This window comes from Ursus arctos, unplaced genomic scaffold (assembly GCF_023065955.2).
Source record: "Ursus arctos isolate Adak ecotype North America unplaced genomic scaffold, UrsArc2.0 scaffold_27, whole genome shotgun sequence".
Lineage (NCBI taxonomy): Eukaryota > Metazoa > Chordata > Mammalia > Carnivora > Ursidae > Ursus > Ursus arctos.
The window spans coordinates 40,184,996-40,208,242 of NW_026622952.1; the positions used below are offsets into that span (position 1 = coordinate 40,184,996).

A 23,247-nucleotide genomic window follows, 5' to 3' on the forward strand; every position below is an offset into this window, starting at 1 on the left:
TATGTAATTTCTATACACTATTTAAAGATTCATACTATATGACATAAAATAAGATACTTAATGTTTTGTTTCCCACTGTATTTTATGTCTTGAACATAAGAGATACTCAATATTTCTTAAGGAAAGAATGAAGGATGAGAGGGAGTGAAGAAGGAGTAAATGTAGTATTTCTCATTAAAATGGGTATAATCCCTTCTTATACTATTGCTATGGAAAACTTAGATTGGACTCTATCATGTCAACTTATGTCATATTTTGCAGAATATAACCCATAGGACAAGACAGAAACTGAAACAAGAGTGGCTTTCCAAAGCCTCAGAGTGAAGCCCTGACAGAGAAAGTTCATAGATATTATCTCAAACACACCTTGGCTCCACTAGGCCTCCATCACAAATCTTCTGGACATGGAGGCTGTTGGTGACATCCTGACTTTTCCCAGAACCAGTCTGGGAAAAGGCAAGCACAGAAGCGAGAATGCGGTTGAGTCCTTAGTTCTGAGGTCTCATGTTGGGGAACGCATTCCAACCTACAGCCTGGCTTCCCACATTCCTCCTGCCCTGTTCCTCATCTCTATGTACCAGTCGGCCTGCAGCTGCCGATGATTGGTTATACAAGACTGGCAGTGCGTTCTGGAGAAACAAAATACCAAATACACAGATTTAGCAAATATACATGGACAACAAAAGAAAAGTAGGGCAGAATTTGGTTTAGGTAGCCCTTTGTTAAATAAACTCAGTCAACTTTGTTTCAGATGATCTTGTACACAGTTGGAAGGTTTGGGAAGTGAATGCGTTTCTTTTTGAAGTCTCGGTAAATTCATAAGCTTTGTTGAAAAAATTAAGAAATTAGGTGGTTTTTAAATAACAATAGAATGTCCATAAAAGTTCCAAACATTTTTGAGGAAATGTCCTGCATTGAGTCTCACTGCTGGGGCCCAAGCTAAAATCCACGAGCAAACCTCAATGGAAATAAAAGACTGACAGACGGTTTGGGGAAAAAATACACAAGCAGTCAACATATACTCTCAGTATGGTTTACCTAAGTGATCTGAGTACTTTCTTTAAGAGGCAAGAAGCAACTTAGTATAGCATTTTTTTTTTAAGAAGAAGGTATGGTTTCTATCAGAGCTCTTAGTAGTTAATGGGATGAATGAAGATAGCACAGAAAATAGGAAAAACTGGCCTTCTGAATGCACCATTAAAAATGAAAAGCCTCACTGCTATATGCAATTGGTTTTGAAATTCTCATGACTGGAAGTCAGAAATGTTAGAAGTTAATATACCATTCAGGGATAAAGTGCACTTCTAATGTTCAGAGAGGATGTTTTCAAGGTGAAACCAAAGCCTATAAACAAACAAAAAAGCCACATCAGCTGTATTAGAAATCTTATCCATATAAATTCTTCATTGCTTGAAATGTCAAACTGAAAGCAAAGCCACATGCTGCTTGCTTCATTGCCTGTTGTGGTAGCTTTTAAATCCCTGCCTTCCGAGGAAGTGACCTCATAAGAAAATCTTATAACACTGTCATGTGGGGAAATCCTCATAACATTTGGGTTAATGCGCTTACACTGTAGGAGAGGTCTCCAAGAACATTTAATAATCAGAAAGTCCTAAGGGAATTTGAAGTTGCTGGGTCATGGAACGGTGTCTCTCTGCACATCTGGGACACTTTGTGGCATGTTCTGTAGCAGGCCACGTGACTTAACAGCGTAAATACAGGGCTGAAAGTTATGAGAGTTTCGGGATCATATAGCAACTGAGCTATTGACGGACGAGCTGACCCTAGACAAGTCATGACCTGTGTACTTCAGTCAGCTTAGCTGTAAAATTGGGCACAAAGGCTGGACTTTAACAAAACCAGATGTTGTTCTCCAGGTCTTTCTTCAAATAATATCTTTTTCTAATGTGGTTGTCGAGTCTCAATTCTTTTCATATGTAGCAAAGCAATGCGCTCTCAATAAGATTTGGACCAGACAGATAAGGTCCAAGAATGGTAGTCTGACACGGTGCACACCTAATGCTCTCCTACCTGGCAAAGGTGATGTCTGTCAGAGAAGCGCAGTAGCCTGTATGCACTTGGAGCCTATAGTCCTAGGTAAGTTATAATTAGAATCATTTCTATGTGTCCCTAAGAAAGTCCCTACCCTTCTCCCATCCCAGGTACTGCTGGGTTACCATGAGCCAATTGAGTTTATACCCAAACCCTTTGTGCTAGTTGCAATTATATTACCTAAATTAAGGAACTATTATTGAAACTGATAAAGAGTACAAAAAGAGAATTATTGTTTCTATTAAAAACTGAGGTGATTGTTTTGGAATAGCTCTATAAGGATGAGTTACCTTTTTAAAAGAGTTATAAAATTAGATAAAACTCCATAAAGATTCTGCCTTCAGGTTGCTCTTCAAGTATCTTTAGGTTCTCCATTTTAAAGAAAGAAAATGCTATATGGTGGTGCTTTCTGGAATAAAGACAGCCAGGATTCCAACCAATCAACCAACAATTAAAGAAAAGGCCCTGAAGTGCCTGGGTGGCTCCGTTGGTTAAGCGTCCGACTCTTGATTTTGGCTCAGGTCATGATCTCAGGTCCTGAGATCTAGCCTCTCATTGGGTTCCACACTCAGCGGGGAGACTGCTGGAGATTCTCTCTCCCTCTCCCTCTGCCCCTCCCCAGCTCATGTGTGAGCATGTGTGCATGTTCTCTCTCTCTCTCTCTCTCTCTTTCTCTCTCAAATAAGTAAATTAATCTTCAGAGGGGGAAAAAAAAAAAGAAAAGGCCTTGGACCTACATCAAAAGATTGGCAAATACATGTGTATACCCTTATAAGTTCAAATAATATGTATGTATAACGAGTACTTATATGCATAAATATGTGTATGGAGATGCACACATTTTACACATCAAATAACTTTGACTATATTGATTAGTCAATAAATGGTCAATCCTAATCTTAGATAATTTCTGAAATACTTTGTTGTTCTCCTGATTGATATTCTCCAAACTAACTGGAGGAGAGATCTGTTTTCTGACTTCCTTTCTATTCAAGTGTTACAAACTACCAATGGCTCAGGCAGATCTCATCTGGGCTACGGAATGGGGCTTCAGGCAGCAGAAGCACACCCCTCTTCCCTGGAGCCAGATGGCAGGGAGACTTTCTGCGGGGTCCTAAGCCAGGCAGAAGGCAGCCCTGGCATGCGGTGGAGCTTCATTTAATACAACAGCTCCCCTCCGCTCAACACTCGCACTGCCTGGCAAGTGAAAGCCAAGGCCCAATCATGCCGGATTCCTGCTGCAGGGAAAGAAGTCAGAGCACATTTCAGCTGGACCAAACACCCATAATCTCCCCTTCATTGACTCAAAGCAATCAAGGGCAAACTGTAACATTCAAAACTAGATGGTTGAGTCTCCTGTCCCTGGCAATTGGAACCATATATTTCATTAGAAAATGCACTAGACTCCAAAATCCAAGAGTTACCCATCTGTACACTCAACCAGAAATATAAATAAACAAAAGAATCATGCATTTTACTAATCTCTTTGAAAACTGTTGACTCTTGGCTGCTGGTGGGTAAATGCTCATTTTTTTGTCAATAGTGGCAAAAAATGATGAGCAATATATCTGTTCTACAAAATTCAGACTGGACCATTTTTAGAAAGAAAACAATTGCCTCCTGATTTCAGTGATTCTGTTGGAACTTGTAAGGCAGTTAGACATGAGAAGTTAATGGTCACTCCCTACAGATGACCGAAGATGAAGGAATATTCGGGATAGCAACAAAAAATAAGGCACTTAATGGGGCAAAACTACACTGTTAACAGGCTCTTGCCACTGCCCTATAGAAATAGAGAACGAGTAACTGTAGGACGGCTCTCATCCAACATTATTATGCCACTCCTGAGTGACATTAAAATACAGCACAAAATTTGGAACTAAAGGAAAAAACACTTACTTGAAAAACATTGACATTTACAGGTAGTTACATTTTTAGCAGCTCTTTGAGCATTTGAACATGTGCCAGCTGCCTCAAGCAGTTTGCTGCTCCATGGGAAAATCCAGACCCAGAGAGTCAAAGTTACTGTAATAGAAGCCACGATGACATTATCACTGAGAATGGCAGCAACATGGGGTGGTAGGAATGTTGAGAAACTCAACATTCTCCTTGAAAATGCCTTCTTTGTTTTCCTTTAGACAAAGTCATTGACTCTTTCTGGCTGGCTGAGGTGGTATTTCTCTAGCCCAGGTATTTCTTGTGATGCAAGATCATTTAACCACAGCCTGGAGCATTCACCCAGCAGACATTTTTTCACAGTATGAAGCAATTAAAATGGACTTCAGTCATATTCTTTACAGGGAAGAATTTGGTTTGATAAATTTTGCTATGTTCTGTATGAAATGAAGTACACCTATTAAATTGTCTGGGAGTTAGACCTATTACAAATATGAGCAGGTTAAACTCTTTGGGCCCACAGTCTAAAAAAAATAATAATTCTACAGAACTGGGATCTAAATATAGGAAATGTAAATTTCCTACATAAATTGTATGGAGAGTTTGAGACCTTTGGGTCTCAATCTCAGCAAAAATAGTTCCCCCTATTCCACTGTCCACCAGGCTGAGATTCTGAATGTACCAAGGTGGCTCATTCTAACATGGGCTGCCATTACAGTAGGCTAGTCAATAAGCCTTAACAGGGAACCAATTCTATGTGGATATCATTTGTACAGTTGAAAACCTTAGGGATTGCTGGGTAACAATGCATCATTATGCACTGCATATACTAGCATATACAGTTGGGACATTTGATAAGCTCTCAGCCTTGGTTTTCTCTATGTAACCAAAGACCTTTGTACTGTCAGAGAGTCTCAAACTTTAGAGTGAACAAGAATTACCTGGAGGGTTTGCTATGCATGCAGATGCAGTAGGTCTAGAATGAAACCCAGATCTCATGTGCTTAACAAATCCTCCAGGTGATTCTGGCTCTGATAGGCTGTAAACTACACCTGTTGAAACAGAGATCAATGTTCCAGGGCACACCTGGGTTCTAAGCAGCCAACATACTAGTCAGTCTCTAGCAAATGGAGCAACGAAGCTCATGAAATATCTTTTGACTCCAGAGTAAACTGAGTAAATGTAACAAGTTTCCTTTAAAATCCTCATTATCATTTGTATCAATATGATTTATTGAGCACCCTAGGCACATTTGTACATGCAGACTGTGAAAGTCACATGGCACTACCCTTCAGATCTAGGGAAATATAAGATACTTGGAGTCAATTATTTTAAAGAGCCAAATTTTACTAAGACAATTTGTGGTACTTACTTCCCCCTCTATGTTTTATAAAATCCTTTCCATAGAAAAGAAGATTATGGACCAATCTCCCACAGCATTGCCTACTGCCAGTTACTGCATTCTGTGCTATATTAAGTTGCCCTGGTGAAAGTTCTACTCTTGATTGCCTATCCAGCAACAAATTCTATGTATATTATAGGACATTCAGACTGATATGACCTCAGAAGGCACCTGTATGAAGCTTTTCAAAAGAACAGTAATAAGTTTTACTAGATGTGACAAACCTTATAAAAGTTAAGTAATGTCACACTTTATAAGCATTTCATTTAATACATCTGAACACATGGAGGGCATTGAGGATGATATTTAATTTTTTCCATATGTGGATTTAATACCACATAAAAGTTTCAGTCCCAGATTGCTAATTTTCCACCATGTGGTAGCCATTTAGTTGAATTTTTTAAAACACTTACCAAATTACAGAGTAGAGTTTCAGAGGCAGCAGCTATGAGTAGGTTTGGGGTGCATGGTGTCCCTCTGGCTTAGTCCTGGGTCTCATGAAGAAGCAGTAAATCTTGACAGGATTTTTATGACAGCACTCACTGTTTTTTATAGGAATGAAATGTGAGTTTGCAAAACCACATGCTAATGTACTTCTAAAAATATATTTGATTACTGTGACTCCTTTAAATTCTGACCATTTTTAACCACCTACAGAAATACAGACCAGCATCTAAATTCAGCCCCTTTAGAACATCTATGGATTACAAGACTTTCAAAGAAATCCTTACCCGTAATTTTAAAAAGTGAGCTGAACCCAGAGTCTTAATTGCTCGTTCTTGAAAAGTGACCTCGGATGTGTCATTTAACCTCTTCTGTGCTTGAGTATATTTATGTCTTTAATCAGGATGGTAATATTTGCCTTCATTTTCATGCCATAGAAAAGAGTTAAACAGTGAAATTAGAGGAAAGACACCTTCCAATTCCAACTAAGGTTTATCTTCTACAACCACAAACAGGGAACTTGGATCTTCTAGAGTAGAAAAGGCCAAGGGTCTATTTATTCATGTTTGTCTCATTCTAAAGCAGCTTTGAGTAACTAAATCAATTTCACGAAGAAATTCTTAGAAAGAGACAAAACCCCATGGCAGGGTGTGGGGGTCAGTAAGTGAAGACACATCATTCACTACCAGCAACACCACTTAATGTGATAAATGCACATGAAGGTTCTGCAGAAACATCGAAGCTCCAGCCAAACGTTAGTAGTTATTAATCCAGTGAGACTGACCAGAAACCTGGAACCACTAGCTAGACTCTCCATCTGGATTCTGTGGTCAGAAACAAAGATACCGCCCTGTACATCTATTTCATGATTCATGTCTATCTGGTCCAGAAGAAAAACTACCCTTTCAAAATCATCAACTCCTGGGGAAACATATATTATCTCCCAGAACCAATTATAGTCAATTCTCCTGAGTTCAAATGGTTTGGGACCAAATTTATTTTGCACATAACTGAATACTCCGGACAATTTACCCAATTTTGAAAACTCAAAATATATACATGGGACTCTCTACGGAGCCTCATAACACAGCGTAGGCAACAGGCATAGCAATCCAATTTCAGGCTTGCAAAATTAGTGGGAGCAGCCATTAGAGCAGGTTTGGGGTGAAGAGTGGGTTTGTCCAGTGAGAAAGACTGCCTGCCAGGATTCTGGAATGATCTCTGCCATCCCTCTGCCAAAGAGTATGTAATGGAATCAAAAGTCATATGCCCTTCTATTCAAGCTGAGAAAATGTAACATCTTCATTTCTATAACTAATTGAGCCTCTCAAACCTTCATCATACTAGTTATCAAACTCCTCAGAATTTCTAAAACGCCAATAAAGAATGCAGTCAAAATCTCATTTGCACTCAGTAATATAGTTTGATAGTTTGTGTTCTTAGAATATAGCAAGTTTATTAATTACATTATATTTCCCCTGCAAGTGCTAATAATAGAAGACTGTATAGGAAAAAATAAAAAAATATCCTCAAGAGCATATTTGGGGGTTTAATTATCTAGATGATGTCTTCAGATATGTACCTCATTATGATATAGTCACCTGAATTTATGGATACTCTGGGTGTAAGACAGAAAAGTAGTCATTTGTCTTCCGTAAATGTAGATAAACATCATTTTGGCCATAGCTCTTAAGTAAAAAGGCCTTCTAAATCCAGTTCAATCCCACCAAAAATTACCCTCCTAACATGCCTAGTGCTTGTGTCTTTATCTCTCACCATTCCCCCATGGAAAGAAACCGAGGCTCCTTAAAGAAATGGCTGATTTCAGGGCTAGAGTGAAGTGGATACAAGAAGAGCCTGAAATCTCTTGTTATGCAGAAAAGTAATAAAGTGCTTTAAAAAGATGATGGGAGCATCCAAAGGACAGAGGAGGCAGCTGGAAGAGGCTCCAATGGGCCTAATCTGGGAACATTTAAACACTAGAATAATTAAGGACAGTAATGAATTATAGACCATTGAAAACACAGAGTTAACAAGTCCAAACAAATAATAAGAAAAATAAATCCGTGGGGAGGAAAGAGGGCTCTTGCTTATGGTAGAACAGAGTGTTGATTGGTAAATGCAGAGGAAGTGGTGAACATAGAAAATCGTAATTTTGCAGATGTCATATTAAGCTTTAGCTCAGGCATGAGTCTGATGCCAATAGATGCCAAATCTCAACGGAAATTTTCATGAACAGAATATTTTCATGGTCTCTCCAGATAGCTCATTAGTTAGAAATGGTGGTGGTGGTGGGGGGAACAGTAGACAGTAAAGGGATAAAAGAGAATGCCTTGACCAGGTTATCAAATTTAATATCAGTATCAAGGGGAGATGGATATCATGTGCCTCTAGAGAAGAATACACATCACTTCTGGCCTGGAATTCACAACCTGAATGGAACCATGAGGAGCCATTGGATAAACCCAAAATGAGAAACATTTTCTTTTTTAGGATTAGATTCTTTTTTTTTTTTTTTCCGTGGAACACTACATCAAAAATTAATGATGTACTGTACGGTGACTAACATAACATAATAACAATAAAAAATTCTTCTGTTTAAAAAGGGACTGTTTTCTTCAAAACGTCAATGTCATAAAAGGCAAAAATAGTCTGTGGAAATGTTCTTCCCAGGTTAAAGGAGACTAAAGACACAAAACAATCTGTTCTTAAACTGTGTCATGTACTCCAGGGAGAAAAGGGCAATGAAGGACTTTATGGGTTAACTGCAAAATTGGAATGTGGATAGTAGATTAGATAAAATTATTGTAACAATATTAAATAGTAAAGTTGATAAATGTACTGTATTTAAAAGAATATCCTTATTCTTTAGAAATGTACATTGATGATTTTAGGGCTAGATGCATGTAATTTACTCTCAAACTGTATAATACAAAAAAAGAAAAATTCTTTAAAAGGCACACATACAGGGATGCCTGGGTGGCTCAGTCAGTTAAATGTCTGCCTTCAGCTCAGGTCATGAGCCCCTCTCCCTCTGGCCCTCACCTGACACTTGTGCTCTCTCTCACTCTCTCTCTCTCAAATAAATACAATCTTTTAAAAAATAAAATTAAAAAAAAGACACGCATACACACAGAGAGGAGTTAAAAGAGAGAAAGCAAATGAGAAAGCAAATGGAAGAAAATGTTAACAACAGGTTAATCTGGATAAAGGGTATACTGCTGTCCTATGTACTATTCTTATTCTTGTCACATTTCCATGAGTTTGAAACTTTTCAAATTAAAAGTTTTTAAAACTTCTCTGCTTGCTTTACATGTATTGTACACTCTGGTGACTTTATCATGACCTACACTTTCAGAAAAAAAAAATCAGACTGCTTCATGGATAGATAAGATAAACTTAAGGTAATGTTTTTCAATGCTCTTTAACAAGAAACAACAAAAAATAATAAAGTTAAGGGAGAAATTAAACATTTGAAAAACAAACTCCAGATTTACATCTAAAAGCATGAGTCTTGATTTGATCAGGAAAAAAAGCTAACACATAATGGCAAAAGAGGTAAAACATAACATAAAGATGAAAAATGTGAAACTAATAAAATGTGTAAATGTGTAAATAGCTCTCGGACAAAGCTGACATTTCTCTGCCATGTGGATTACAACATAAAAGCACTATATTCCTGCTTAAATGATCAAGGTTCCTTGAGAAGTCTGTGACAAAACCCCATGAGACTTTTTTAGATAAAAGTCAGCTTTCACCCACTGTCACTTTCACAACCAAAATCATCCACCAAGAGCTGGGGAGGTGCCTCTCTCCAAGCAACAACTCTCTAACCCTATAACCTCACTCTCAAGAGCTTTCCTGGCACCATGTCTCCCATGGATTATCATCAGCCCAGCACACTCTAATCATCCATTTAAAACGCAAAAATCTACTTTACTCTAGTGTGAAGACTGTGGAAGTAGCAGCTCTCTGCAGGCGATTGAACTGCAGATACACAGAATCCTTATCTGGTGACATAACTTTTAACATGATTCACTCTGACCAGGGCCATGCTCAACCTACAAGGGCCCTTCTGGGATTGTAAGGTGCCCATTCGGGTAGAAGTAATCCTGTCGCACCTGTCATGATTCTGTAGGTTGTTGCGTCCAACTGGGTGGTTTTTCCGTTCCACATGATAACAGCGAGTACTACTGTCATCTGGGGCTCAGGGCTGGAACACCCACAATGGCTCATTCATATGCGTGACATTGATGCTGGCTATCAGCTCTTGGCTCAGCTGGGGCCTCTACCAGAGCATTGTGATTCTCTTCCCCATGGCCTCACCATACAGCTCGGGCTTCTCACAATATGGCAACTGGTTTCCAAGATTGACAATTTCAAGAGCAAGCATTCTGTGGGTCAAAGCAGTCACAAGGCCAGACTGGATCCAAGTGGAAGGGAAATATATTCTGCCTTTAGATGTCAAGAGCAGCAAGCACATGCCAAGAAAGGACGCATATTGAGGACCATCTCAGGAGCTTAGCCATCATTCTGCACAAACGACATCTGGGGTTCCAGCTGACAACCATTTCCTGGAAAGTTCTGCCTTTTCTTGCAGGATTCACAGTGGAATCAGGTTCAGCCCAAACTCCAAATCACCTGATCCTTGACTTCATTTTTCTGGTAGTCCTGGCATTCTGCATCAAGTCCTGAAGAGTAGTCATGGTCTATTTACTCACATTTAAAGACATGTTTTAAAATATTCTTTCCTGGGGGCGCCTGGGTGGCACAGCGGTTAAGCGTCTGCCTTTGGCTCAGGGCGTGATCCTGGCGTTCTGGGATCGAGCCCCACATCACGCTCCTCCGCTATGAGCCTGCTTCTTCCTCTCCTGCTCCCCCTGCTTGTGTTCCCTCTCTCGCTGGCTGTCTCTCTCTGTCAAATAAATAAATAAAATCTTTTAAAAAAAATTCTTTCCTGGGGTGCCTGGCTGGCTCAGTCAGTAGGGCATGTGACTCTCGATCTTCGGGTCATGAGTTCAAGCTCCACGTTTCGCATAGAGTTTACTTAACAGATGAGTAAATAAATCGTTCTGAAAACTGCTCTTTGAATCGATCACCCTTGTACAGTTTTGTGGTCCAAGTGCCAGTCTTACTGTTCCCCTATGGACTTCTCATCTGCCAGTCATTATAAATTAGCATGTCAAAAACTCATATTTATATGGCACAACATCACATCCATAACATGATTTGTGCCTTCAGTGAAACAGTTATACCTCAAAGGCAGACATCATTAGTAAATGGTGGAATTTCATTTCATAGCTAAAACCCTATTTTGCTGGTAAAATAAAAACTCTCTAGCAATACTTCAGAGCTGGCCTTAACCTCTTATAAAATACAAACAATAAGGCAGAAAAAGAGGAAAATATGTTTCTAATCTGTGTTAAATCTATTCCCACTGTGAGTAAATCACTTTTCTTTAGATTTACAAGAGTTTTCCTATAAATGCATGGCACTGCCTTTGAGTGATTGTTGCCTAGTAAATAGCTCTAACTTTCTCCATTCTTTATCAGTCAGGGACAAAACTCCCAGGAAAGAGATTCATTTGTGGATGTTAGCCATTCTCAGCGTGAATCTATGAGGACACAGCTCGGTGCAAGGTCATAGCTGAATGAGTGTGGCAGAGACCTTTCAGGCCAGCCTACAGATGGTGCTGCAAGGAAAAATGAAGTCCTCTTATGAGGCACTCGTTCTAGGGAAGGGGATTATCCCCCAGTATAGCTATGCCAGTCACTGGGAGTGCTCAGGTGCTCAGAGGAAAACTCAATATCTATGACTTTAAGCAACATCTGCTTGTGGCCACCAGAAACAATAAGCTTTAAAAGATGATTTCAAAATTCCAGACTTCAGAGGGTGAAGCAACTATAAGAGGGATTTCTCTTATATAGATACCAAATGTAAAAAGAGTTACAGACAATAATAATGTACAGAGAGAGAAGTTAGAAGTCATATGTGAAGTTAGAAGATACCAGTAGAAGTATGATTAACATAGTCTTATAATAATTTTCAGCAACATAAAGGACTTTGGGTATTTTGCCATGTACTCTACCTTAATTCCCATATTCTCACTCTCTTTCAAATAAGACAGACTTTGTGTACTAATTTTATTTTTAAAACAGTTTCACATTTTCTTCATGCAGGCCTGAGAAGATATCAGGGCAGGGATTATTATTCTTAGAATCAGCTTCTAAAATGAGTTTCTGTTGGAACTTTCCCTTAAAGAATCACATCTAAGCAATTCAGCAAAGAAGTGAATGATACACATACTGAGTTTGTTTTTTTACTATGTTTTATTATACAGTCAAAGCAGAATGCAAAACCAAAAAAAAAAAAAAAGCAAAAAAGACATTCTGGAACAAATTAAAATATATTTGCTTCATGTGGACACTAGAAATTAAACCTCCTCCCATGATGAAAGAAAATTTTTCCAATTAAGGGTAAGGTTGACCCTTGAACAATGTGGGTGTTAGTTGTTCACAGTCAAAAATCTGAGTATAACTTTTGACTCCTCAAAAACTTACATAATAGCCTACTATAACCAAAAGCTTACTGATAACATAAACAGTCAATTAACACATATTTTCTATGTTATATGTATTATGTACTCTATTCTTACAATAAAGTAAGCTAGAGAAGAGAAAATATTATTAAGAAAATCCTAAGGAAGAGAAAATACCTTTACAGTATTATGCTGTATTTATTGAAAAAGAAATCTGCATATAAGTACAGTTTAAACCCATGTTGTTCAAGGGTCAATTGTAGTACCCTTTAAAATGAATAGAATAATAATTGAAGAGTACAAGATGTCATCATCACCATTAAAATCCTTTTGTGAGATAAAATGTCCTAACGGGCATCAAGAAATAATTCACTGCTGAGAGAGAGATAAACCAAGAAACAGACTCTTAACTATGGAGAACAAACTAATGGTAACCAGAGGGGAGGTGGGGGGGATGGGTGAAATAGGTGATGGGGATTAAGGACTGGACTTGTCCTGATGGGCACCAGGTAAGGTATGGAGCTGCTGAATCACTAAATTGTACACCTGAAACTAATATAACACTGTATGTTAAATATACTGGAATTAAAATTTTTAAAAAGAAATAATTCATGGTCTCCTCAGTAATAAACAATTACAGTTGATGATAAGATTAAGTGAGGTGACTTAATCATTTATTTTATTAAAAATGCTAGCATCACAATCTGGATAATGTATTTAGAAGGGGATGATGCACTTTTTAAATTAATCTTTACAAAGAACTCAGGGCCCCCGATGGTGGGCAACTTAGATTTATCCTAATGATCTGAAGGACAGCTGCCACCAGCCAAATGAAGTTGAGCACAGAGAAGAAAGGGGGTCCAAGATTATCAATATAATGCATTTATAGAGTGCCAGAATTGATTGATTTTGCGTGAATTGAGGCAACCTGAATATACCAGTAGGATCCAAAACTGCTTTAAAATATGGTCTTATGAAATGATCCAGGTTTGCCAGCAAGGGAGAAATGAATCCATCAGGCTTGTGTTGCAGCAGCCACACAGTGTGAAAAACCGAGCCAACCTTCTCCTGTTAACCTACATAATTTCATGGACTTAACTTTTGTGTTTTCAAGCTCAACTACTAAACCCCGTATATAGGCATTTTACATTGTACTTGTCACTCCCTATTCTCTAAAAGCAGGGAAGCAACCTTGCGAGAAGTAGTAAAATTATGAGAGTAAACTAGAAATGTTTTGGATAAAATGCTGGTAACATTTAGAGCAAATTGCTCTGGGATAAATTCAGCCCTGTACTAGTGCCATCTCATAGATCACATAGTAGATGGTTGGTGAAGTTGATGGGATATTGATTCCAGCAGGAAAATAAAGGGCTATAAAGCAAAAGATGATTAACATGAAATCGTTGAGTGAAGCAAAGTCTTAATAGACTGGGAGTTGTTAAATAAAACAGAGACTGGGTAAAAGAACTGAGCTTTCAGGTTGCTTACAATGGAATTCCTTTTCATTACTTATTAAAATTCTCCGGTATGTTTTTACTTCCCTGTGTATTATCAATTCATACTCACCACTGAAAACACCTGAAATTAACATGTGGGCAAAAGTAACCAAATCTGGGACACATCACCAATCAGAGAGAAGGCAATTCAGAAAGCAAAGGCAATCAGGGCCTTTAAAACCTATATATACTGTCAGAAAATAAAGTTTTACTTTATTTTTTTCATTTCGTGAAGCCGCACTAATGTTTTGCTAGTATACCATGTACAACTTTTTTTTTTTTTTTATAAACATTGCTGCAATGCAGTTTTACAAGCTGGTTTGTTGCTTAAAATATGCAGTACTCAGTGAACAGATATATTTCTAAAGTATTCTTCAAGTTTTTCAGTCAAAGTCATTCTACCAAAGAAACACACTCTGCATTTCCTCCATCTCTCAAGATACACACACGACCGCCACCACAATTCCTAAGATATTATTAGCAGAGAAGCTTCCTTTGCTCAGAAAATCAGGCATCACTGAAGCATTAATGGTTTCCTTTTATTAAAAAAAAAAAAAGAGGCAGCTTTTCTGAATCCAAGGCAAAGGGATTAGGAGAGTAACTACAGAGTTTACTGTGTCTGGTCAGCTACTGGGAGTCAGTGAAAAAAGGAGCAAACTTAGCTCTCCATGTACCAACTTTCACAAGCAGAAATGCTGATCTCAACTGAACAAATTCATGTTCCTTCTTATGAGAGAACTTTTTTTCCAGAAGACCTCAAGAGCCCTGCAGTACATTCAGATAAAAAGTGAAAACATTGTATCTGAATGTACCGAAACGAATGTACCCTAAATGAATGTTCTGAAAGTACTTAAATGAATGTACTGAAAATATTAAAGCAAAGTTTGCATCGAGGATTTTGCCTTGGTAGAGCTTCAGCTGAACTATTGATAGAGGTTCACATAACCCTTGTAAAGCTTCTAACCATTTCCATACTCAACAAAATATCAATCACTGAAAACACGGTTTGATATTAGCGAGATTTGACAAAAAGTCCGATTATACAAGGCAAGGAGATCTAAGCACTCAGTACAAGTTGCCCCAAGGTCTCTCCTTTACCCATTTCACTTGAGTGGACCCTGGGCTGCTGAGGAAGTGGCTTGAAACAACAAATCCAATTCTTTTTTATTTTTTTTAAAGATTTTATTTACTTGAGAGTGAGAGACAGAGATAGCAACAGAGAGCACAATCAGGGAGGAGAGGGAGAAGCAGGCTCTCTGTGGAGCAGGGAACCCAATGCAGGGCTCAATCCCAGGACCCCAAGACCATGACCCCAGCCAAAGGCAGATGCTTAACCGACTGAGCCACCCAGGCGCCCCAACAAACCCAATTCTTTGTACACAAGGAATTCATTCTTTGTATACAAACCTCTTTGATTTAATTTAGAGCTGCCAGATTAACAAATAAAAATACAGGATGCCTAGATAAATTTGAAATTTGAAAAATAAGGAATACTTTTTAGTGTAAGTGTATACCATGCAATATTTGGTACATACTTATAATTTTAAACATTATTCATGGTTTACATGATATTGAAATGTAACTGGGTGAATATTTGGCGAACTTATTCTGTACTCTCTTATAATTGTATTTTATTGTATACATTGTATTTTAGAACATACACCATCATTAAAGGAAATAAGATAGCTGTCAGGGATAGAAAACTGGAAAAGTCCCAATTTGTGAATGAGAAAATGTATACGAAAGTCATTTATAATTTTATAAAGAGTAACACTGGTAGTTCTGAATGGATCATGGCAGGGAAGAGGGAAGGAGGGATTAGAATCATTGAAGAATACTTTCCCTCAGATTGAAACCACAACACTGTACAAATATTGTATCGTACTTTGTGTTATAAGTACTTTGTATAGTACAATGGTTATAAGCACAAGCCTTAGAGTGAAAGTGACCTAAGTTTGAACCTCCGCTCTGCCACTTCCTAGATGTTTGATTTTAGACCAGATTCCTAACCTCCCTAAGCCTCCCCTTTTTCATATTTAAAATGAAAGTGACAATACCCACCCCATAAGGCAAAGGTAAACACTAAAAGAAGTATGGCCTCTTTTTAAAGCACTCAGAACATTATCTGACACTCAGTAAGCCCTTGTTAATTGAATGTTATTATTCTTATCATATTGCACAAATTGTTTTTACCATACCCATTAACCGAAGATAAAAACTTCCTGGCAATAATAGTCACAAAAGATCTTCTATACTGGGTTATCTGTGAACAGAGTTTTGCTCAGTTACAAATGAGAAGAGCCAACAGTCACTTGTAATTTGAAGAGTATCTGTTTCTGCATAAGCATTGAATATGAAAAAGTTCAGGAGTCCCGGGAAAATCAAGGTACTCTTGAAGCCATTTAGCCTTTCATACACTGACTTGTTTGAGAACTGTGGGTTGAATTCCTTTCCCACTCCAATGGACAAAAGCAATGAGTCCATCAGGTTTCCAAGTATAGAGCTCCCTCTAAAATTCCATTCTAGAATTTGCTCTGTGTGGTCAGAAATAAGTATTTCAGTGTGACATTCCCGCAGATTCTAAAATGGTTCCCTGTAGTCCGGTTCTGCTCTTGGAAGGCAACATTCCTCACACCTGGTCTACCTGTCTCTTTTTCTCCGCATGACAATAGAATTGGCCAAAGCACCCTCCTATCACAGCTACGGAGCTGCATGGCTGGGGAGAAGCTGTCCCATTGCTCCAAGACAGTCTGCATAGGCAAGCCTCTGTGATCATATACCCTCAAGGCTAACACTGCATTTTCAGGCTTAATACCTTATTAGAACCAATAGTACAGCTGCTTCCCTGAAAGAAGTAATGGGAAAGCCCAATTTATCAAATGTGTTTCATTTCAAAGTCTGTGGCTTATGGGCAACAAGGAGTTAGCAGAAGCAACTTATAATGCAATTTCAAACTCACTCTGAATCTGGAGTTTCTCTTAAGGATTTCTACCTTTCTGGCATGCTTGAGGAAGGGAAGGACTGCTTGTAAAAGTCTTTGCTACCTATAGGGACAGCAGATGTCAGCACTGTTAGAATTGATACATGCTGTGGGTGCTTTGCTCCCTGTTGTCCTGACACCACATGGATATTTTGCAGCTGATCACTTTTAAACTTTTAATAGACATCTAGAATTATACCATTGAATAACAAGCAGATAAGGGTACAGTCTCTTGAGTTTTCTTACAGAAAGAGAAAATGATTTCCTAGGACTCAGGATTCTGTTTTTCAAAAGCACTCCCATCTGCCAAAGTAATTAGCAGAGAACACCCCATGTGGACCGGATGCACATCCTTTGTTTGCATTACATTCCTAAGATGTTCTTTCAGACAACATGCTTTCCCCTGATACTTAGGCGGAGAAGGCAATAAATAACTGGATGGTTGACAAGTCACACGCACAGCTAAGTGGTACGTGCCCGGTCATCCTACACATTCCTCTTGAAAATGCTCCCTCCCTACACCTTCCACTAGCCCCACAATTAATAGGGAAACAATGGAGAGAGTAATTCTTATCCTCTCAATGATATACTCCTGTCTTTACTCAGCAACCCTGCACGTAACATCTAGAGAGCCAATCCATCACTCCTTCAAGTACACACGATACAAAGTAGGTAATAATAAATATATCCAGTTTTAATTATTATTATTTAATAAATTTTTATTATCTTCAAAAATCAAGATAAAGACTTTCTAATACAAATAATTAAAAATAATTTCAGAATGCTGAGAAGTCAGTCAACAAATGCTGAATTCCTAATATTTTCCAGGCACAGTGCTAGGCAATAGGTGTGAGCTATAAGCAAGATGATCAGAATCCCTGCTCACATAAAGTGTATGGTCTACCTGTTGAATTTTCAGATTTTTTTAACTGTATAAAAAAATCAAACCACATGCAGTTTCTTTAATTTTCATGTAATTGAGATTCAAGACTGCTTAATATTTGAGAATGTTTTCTTGTTACTTCCTTGTATTTAGTTATTGTGCCTTAGAGATCAATACATGGAATATAAAAGGGTACTTCTTCACCAGAGATGTGTATTGGGCCGTTCTAAATGTGGCAGAATAGCCCTGAAAATAAGCAGAGGTGACACAAGCAACTGTCCTTAACCCCTCTGATCAGAAATACAGGTCTGGGGCGCCTGGGTGGCTCAGTCGTTAAGCGTCTGCCTTCGGCTCAGGGCGTGATCCCGGCGTTATGGGATCGAGCCCCACATCGGGCTCCTCTGCTGGGAGCCTGCTTCTTCCTCACCATAGTCAGCCTAGAAGAGAAAATAGGGAGTCTGGGACCTAAGAGATAAACTTTTATTTTTATTCCACAGTAACAACATTCAATCATTTATTTAGAAAATATTTAAGCCCTTAGGATGGGCCATGTGCTGTGCGGGGCACTGGGAATGCAATCCCTAACAAGACAGTGTGCTCAAGATCCCTACCCTGTTCTGTGCACCGACAATTATGGTAAGGGCTGGGATAGAGAAGTATGAAAAATTGTAACTTGATAGATCCAATCAGTTAGAAAAACAGCTCTTCGGTATGGATCCTGACTTAAACACCAGCACAGTGAGCAATTGCTAGACTCATCCATTCCTTGCTCACATATTCCCTAGAGCCTACTAGGTACCACACCCTAGATGGTATGATCTGAGGGGCAGCCTGAAACCACTTATAAATCCCAGGCCTAACCCCACTGCATGAAGGTGTCTGGATATATTTCCCAACATTTGGCCTCTATTAGCCACCTCCAGCCACACACTCCAGAGCTCACATACCCAGCCATCTGCAAATCAGGAAAACATTTTTCTCACTCAGTCCCCCTAAACCAATTTAAAACCTTATACATTTGTCTCCAGCATCAGCCTCAGGCAACTGTTTAATAGGCAACATGGACTGTACTTTCTCATATTTTCCTTTATCTGCTAGCTTGCCCAGACTCTCAGACTCTGCCCCATTCTGCTGCTCCCAAGCTGGCTGCCCAGCCCTGGCATGTCTACATTCCCTGTACTCATCCATTTTTGTTAACCTCTTTCCCTCATTTCCCTTCCTCCTTTCATTCCCTCAGAAACCTGCTTAAGATAATAGCTAGTTAATTTAGTTGAAATCACAGAATGGTGCTTGACTTCTCCAGGTCATATATTTGCATCCGTCAGGTGCATTCTTAGCAAGCAAACCTTCTCCAGTGTTCCACAGGTATTGCCTGTTTTAGCACACCGCAGACAGTAAGCATTTCCTTTGCGGGCGCCCGGGTGGCTCAGTCAATTGAGCATCCAACTCTTGCTTTTGGCTCAGGTCATGATCTCAGGGTCATGAGATCGAGCCCCACTTTGGGCTCCATGCTCAGCGTGGAGTTGGCTTGAGATTCTCTCTCACTCTTCCTCCCTCATTACCCTTCCCCTCATACTCAGGCACATGCTCTTGCTCTCTCTCTCTCAAATAAAAATAAGTAAATAAATAAAATCTTTAAAAAAAAGTGTGCTTTGAAAACTAGAAAAGAATAAGTTGGAACAGAAGCAGTCAGGTTAGCAGTTAGGGGGACCCACTCTAGAAGCAGGTGATTTGGGCCAGAATCTCTCCTCCAATCCTTACTAATGTTGCCTGTTCAACCTCTCTGTGCTTAGTTTCTCCTCTGTGAAGTGGGAACCACAACACCTAACTCAGAAGGTTATTATAAATATTTAGTGAGCAAATCAAACACCATAGGATTTTACTTACATGTGGAATCTAAAATGCAAAACAAACAAATGAACAAACAACAAGCAGAGTCAGATCTATAAATATTGAGAATAAGCTGATGATTGAGGGAAGAGCAGCAGGAGGATGGGCAAAATGAGTGAAGAGGAGTGTGAGATACAGGCTTCCAGTTATGAAATGACTGCATCACTGAGATCAAAGGTAGAGACCAGGGAATACAGTCACTGGTATTGTGATAGCACTGCATGGTGACAGATGGTAGCCACACTTATGGGGAGCATTGCACAGCACATAGAGGTGCATTGAACCACTATGTCGTATACCCCTGAAACCAATGTGACATTGTGTCAACTATATTCAAATATAAATAAGTACATATATAAATTAATGTGAGTGGGTACATATAAAAGAATAAAAACAATGCTTGGTACATAGTAAGAATGCAGTAAATGCCAGGTATTATGTTACCTTGGCAGGGTGCACTATATAATTTGTGGTACCCAGTGCAGAATGAAAATGCAGGGCCCTTGTTGAAAAATTAAGAATTTCAAGACATTGACAGAAAAGCTTTAAATCAAGTGCAAGATCCTTCTAAGCATAGAACCCTGTGCAAGTGTATAGGTCACACATCCACTAAGTCAGCCCTGACTATCAGGTCTAGGGCAAAACCATATTGCTGACCCTTAGATCCAGGAACTTTTGTAGGTGATACTTTAGAAAAAGCCCTAGAAACCCAAATTTCTTTGCCCTTTGGGAGAGGGGATGCTGGAGAGAAAAATAACTAGCACTTATGAAAAATACAAATAAAATAGCCTAATGCTTAAAAAAAAATCTCCAAGTAGGTTTTGCAATTGTCAATCACTTGAACAACTTTGTGATAAAAGATCTGGGACAAAGATAATTTCTTCCGATATTTCATGAAAGCTGTGCTTCAATGGTAAAATGTTACCATAAGTCCATGTTGGTCATTCACTGTAAACTGCTGCAAACAAAAGCTTTTGCTAAATAAAAGGAACACTAGAACAACAAAGAATGTTGTAAGAAGTTTGAATTTCTTGTGAGAGTTTAAAAACTGTAGCTCTTTAAATTCATTTATTTCTAAAGCCATATCCTTTACTGTTTAATTTTGTGGTTTAAATTGCCTGTCAAACCATAAGAAAATAGAGCCCAGATCCAGAGCTGAGGAAACCAGTTTTACTTTCACATGCAATTATAGTTTTTTAATCTTTTTCACCAGTTCATTTCCAACATCTTTTTATTTTATCACTTGTAATCAATTCCCCACAATTTACTATACAAATGTTATCAAACGCCTTCCATTTATTTTAAAGATCTGGATTCTGATGAAATAAGACTATACAATCAATGTAGATAGCATCTTTTATGCACTCCCAGATCCCTGGCTGTAAATCACGATATGACAGTATCTATCTGGAGGCTGAATCATCCTGACTAGTCCACTTTGTTTACTACCAGATGCAAAATCATCATAAATCATATTCCTTTCTCCTTTTTTCCCCCCACTTCATATCTTAAGGAAAACATACTCATTTTCCAAACTCATCATTTCTAGCGGTGTTCATTTTCAACCTTAATTTCCTGGCCAACCGTATTCTTTCAGAATTCTTTTTTGGAGGTGGTATTTGAATAAACTACAGAAGAAATTTTTTGAGAGCTCTTCTCATCTGCTATATAACCTCTGAGAAAAGGTTAATATATCCTTATATATTCTTTAGTTCCAAATCTCTTCCTATGAGCTTAAAATCATATCAAGGTAATTTTAGATCACTGAAACTATGACTCTGTGCCATGTGCCTTAGCTCTGTCCTATGTTGGCTGACAGTGATGGTGTTATATTAATTTTCAGTCCCCAGAACTAAAAGTGACATACTTAAAATTTTTTAAATATGCCTTTTACAGTTTTCCAAAAACCACAATTCGAAAAGTTCACTTCTGGAAAAATTATTTAAAATTTTTAGTATAAAACAAATGTTTAATACAATTAGTACAGAAACTTCATGTCCCATGGTTTGGGAAAATCCTTTTAGCAAAGTACTTTAATCAATAAACTATTTTGATTAATAATAGGAGGAACACATACGCATTTCGTTTCTTGGGTGCTATGGCCTTGGATGGTAGAGAAGTAATAATTAGGAAATGGTTTTCAAATCTTCCAGTGCAATGTCCTTTCTTTTTTCCACATAATTTTGAACGTAGTGTCAGAGACAGGACTCTAGGGTCAATTAGGAGAACTGAACCTCCCCATCTTAGTACATAATACCCAATTCCCCTCTTTCCTGCAGTGGTATCACATTGGCTGTGAGACAATTTGTATCCTTGAATCCTAGGTCATAGATAGGAGCAAAATGAATGGCGGCCCAGAGCCAGGCAGTAGGGAACACAACTTGGAGGAACAATGGCCAAGAAAGGAACTGAGGAATGTTGACTCACAAATCTCCTCACTTTCCAAAATATACAACAGAAGAGAAAATAAATACTTGAACTATAACGGGGTGACTAAGAGAAACCATAGAGGGGTGCCTAAGAGAAATCTCTTACGAACCCTGCTATAGAGCAGGACGGGAACTATAATGGGGTGCTTAAGAGAAAAGGAGCCTAATTACCACCACGTGGATGGCAGGTGGAGTCACATGTGACCCACGGGCGGGTCCCGTGGGTGTCCCAAGCCAGTCACTTGCTTGGCAGGGACGTGGCTGTTCCAGTCACGTTCAGGTCACGTGGGCAGCCCGGGACAGTCACACCAGCGCCAGGAGCGGGTCATGTGCTTCTCCTGGGCAGGTCACGTGCTCGCCCAACCAGAAGTCTATCATAGCCAGCGCCCTCTAGTGCTGGGAGTGGCAATGAGCCTAATTAGCACCACGTGGGGCAGCCGCCGCAGGTCATGTGGGCGGCAGGGGCCGGTCATGTGCCCTTCAACGTGAGCACGTGCGGGTCATGTAGGCATCCCGAGAAGGTCACGTACCTGGCAGGGGTGGGGCCGTTCCAGTCACGTGTGGGTCACGTGAGCAGCCCGGGGCCAGTCCAGTGGGCGCCAGGAGTAGGTCACTTCCTCCTCCTGGGCAGGTCATAGGCTCGCCCAAACGGAAGCCCGATAGCGAGTGCACGCTAGTGGCGGGAGAGGTAATGAGCCTAATTAGCAGCACGTGGGGCGGCAGCAGTGGGTTACAAGGACGGCAGGGATGGGTCACGTGCCTGTCAAGCGAGTGTCACCTACAGGTGCCGTGGGCCCCATGGGCGGGTCACGTGGGCGCCCCCAGCGGGTCATGTGTCCCTGGGGGGGGGGTCCATTACAGTCACGTGGGTGTCACATGGGTGCCAGGAGCGGGCCCAACCGGAAGTCCCATAGCGAGTGCCCTCTAGTGCCGGGAAAGGTAATGAGCCTAATTAGCAACACGTGGGGTGGCAGCGGCAGGTAACGTGGGCGGTGGGGGTGGGTCAAGTGCCTGCCCAACTGAAAGTCCCATATTGAGCACCCTCTGGTGCTTATAGAGGTAATGAGCCTAATTAGCACCACCTGGGGCGGCTCAGGGATGGGTCATGTGGGTGGCAGGGGTGGGTCACGTGCCCCTCAGGGATTGGTCCGTTCCAGTCACATGTGGGTCACGTGGGCACCGTGAGTGGGTGATGTGGCCGCCCCCCAGCGGGTCACGTGCTCCTCAGGGGTTGGGC

The 23,247-nt window shown here is 39.7% G+C and overlaps 1 pseudogene; it reads right to left on the reverse strand.

Annotated features, from left to right (window-relative positions):
* LOC113247704 (ADP-ribosylation factor-like protein 1) overlaps nt 1-18,879 on the reverse strand; it is a 77,665-nt pseudogene extending 58,786 nt beyond the window's left edge.
* Between the last annotated feature and the right edge of the window lie 4,368 nt (nt 18,880-23,247).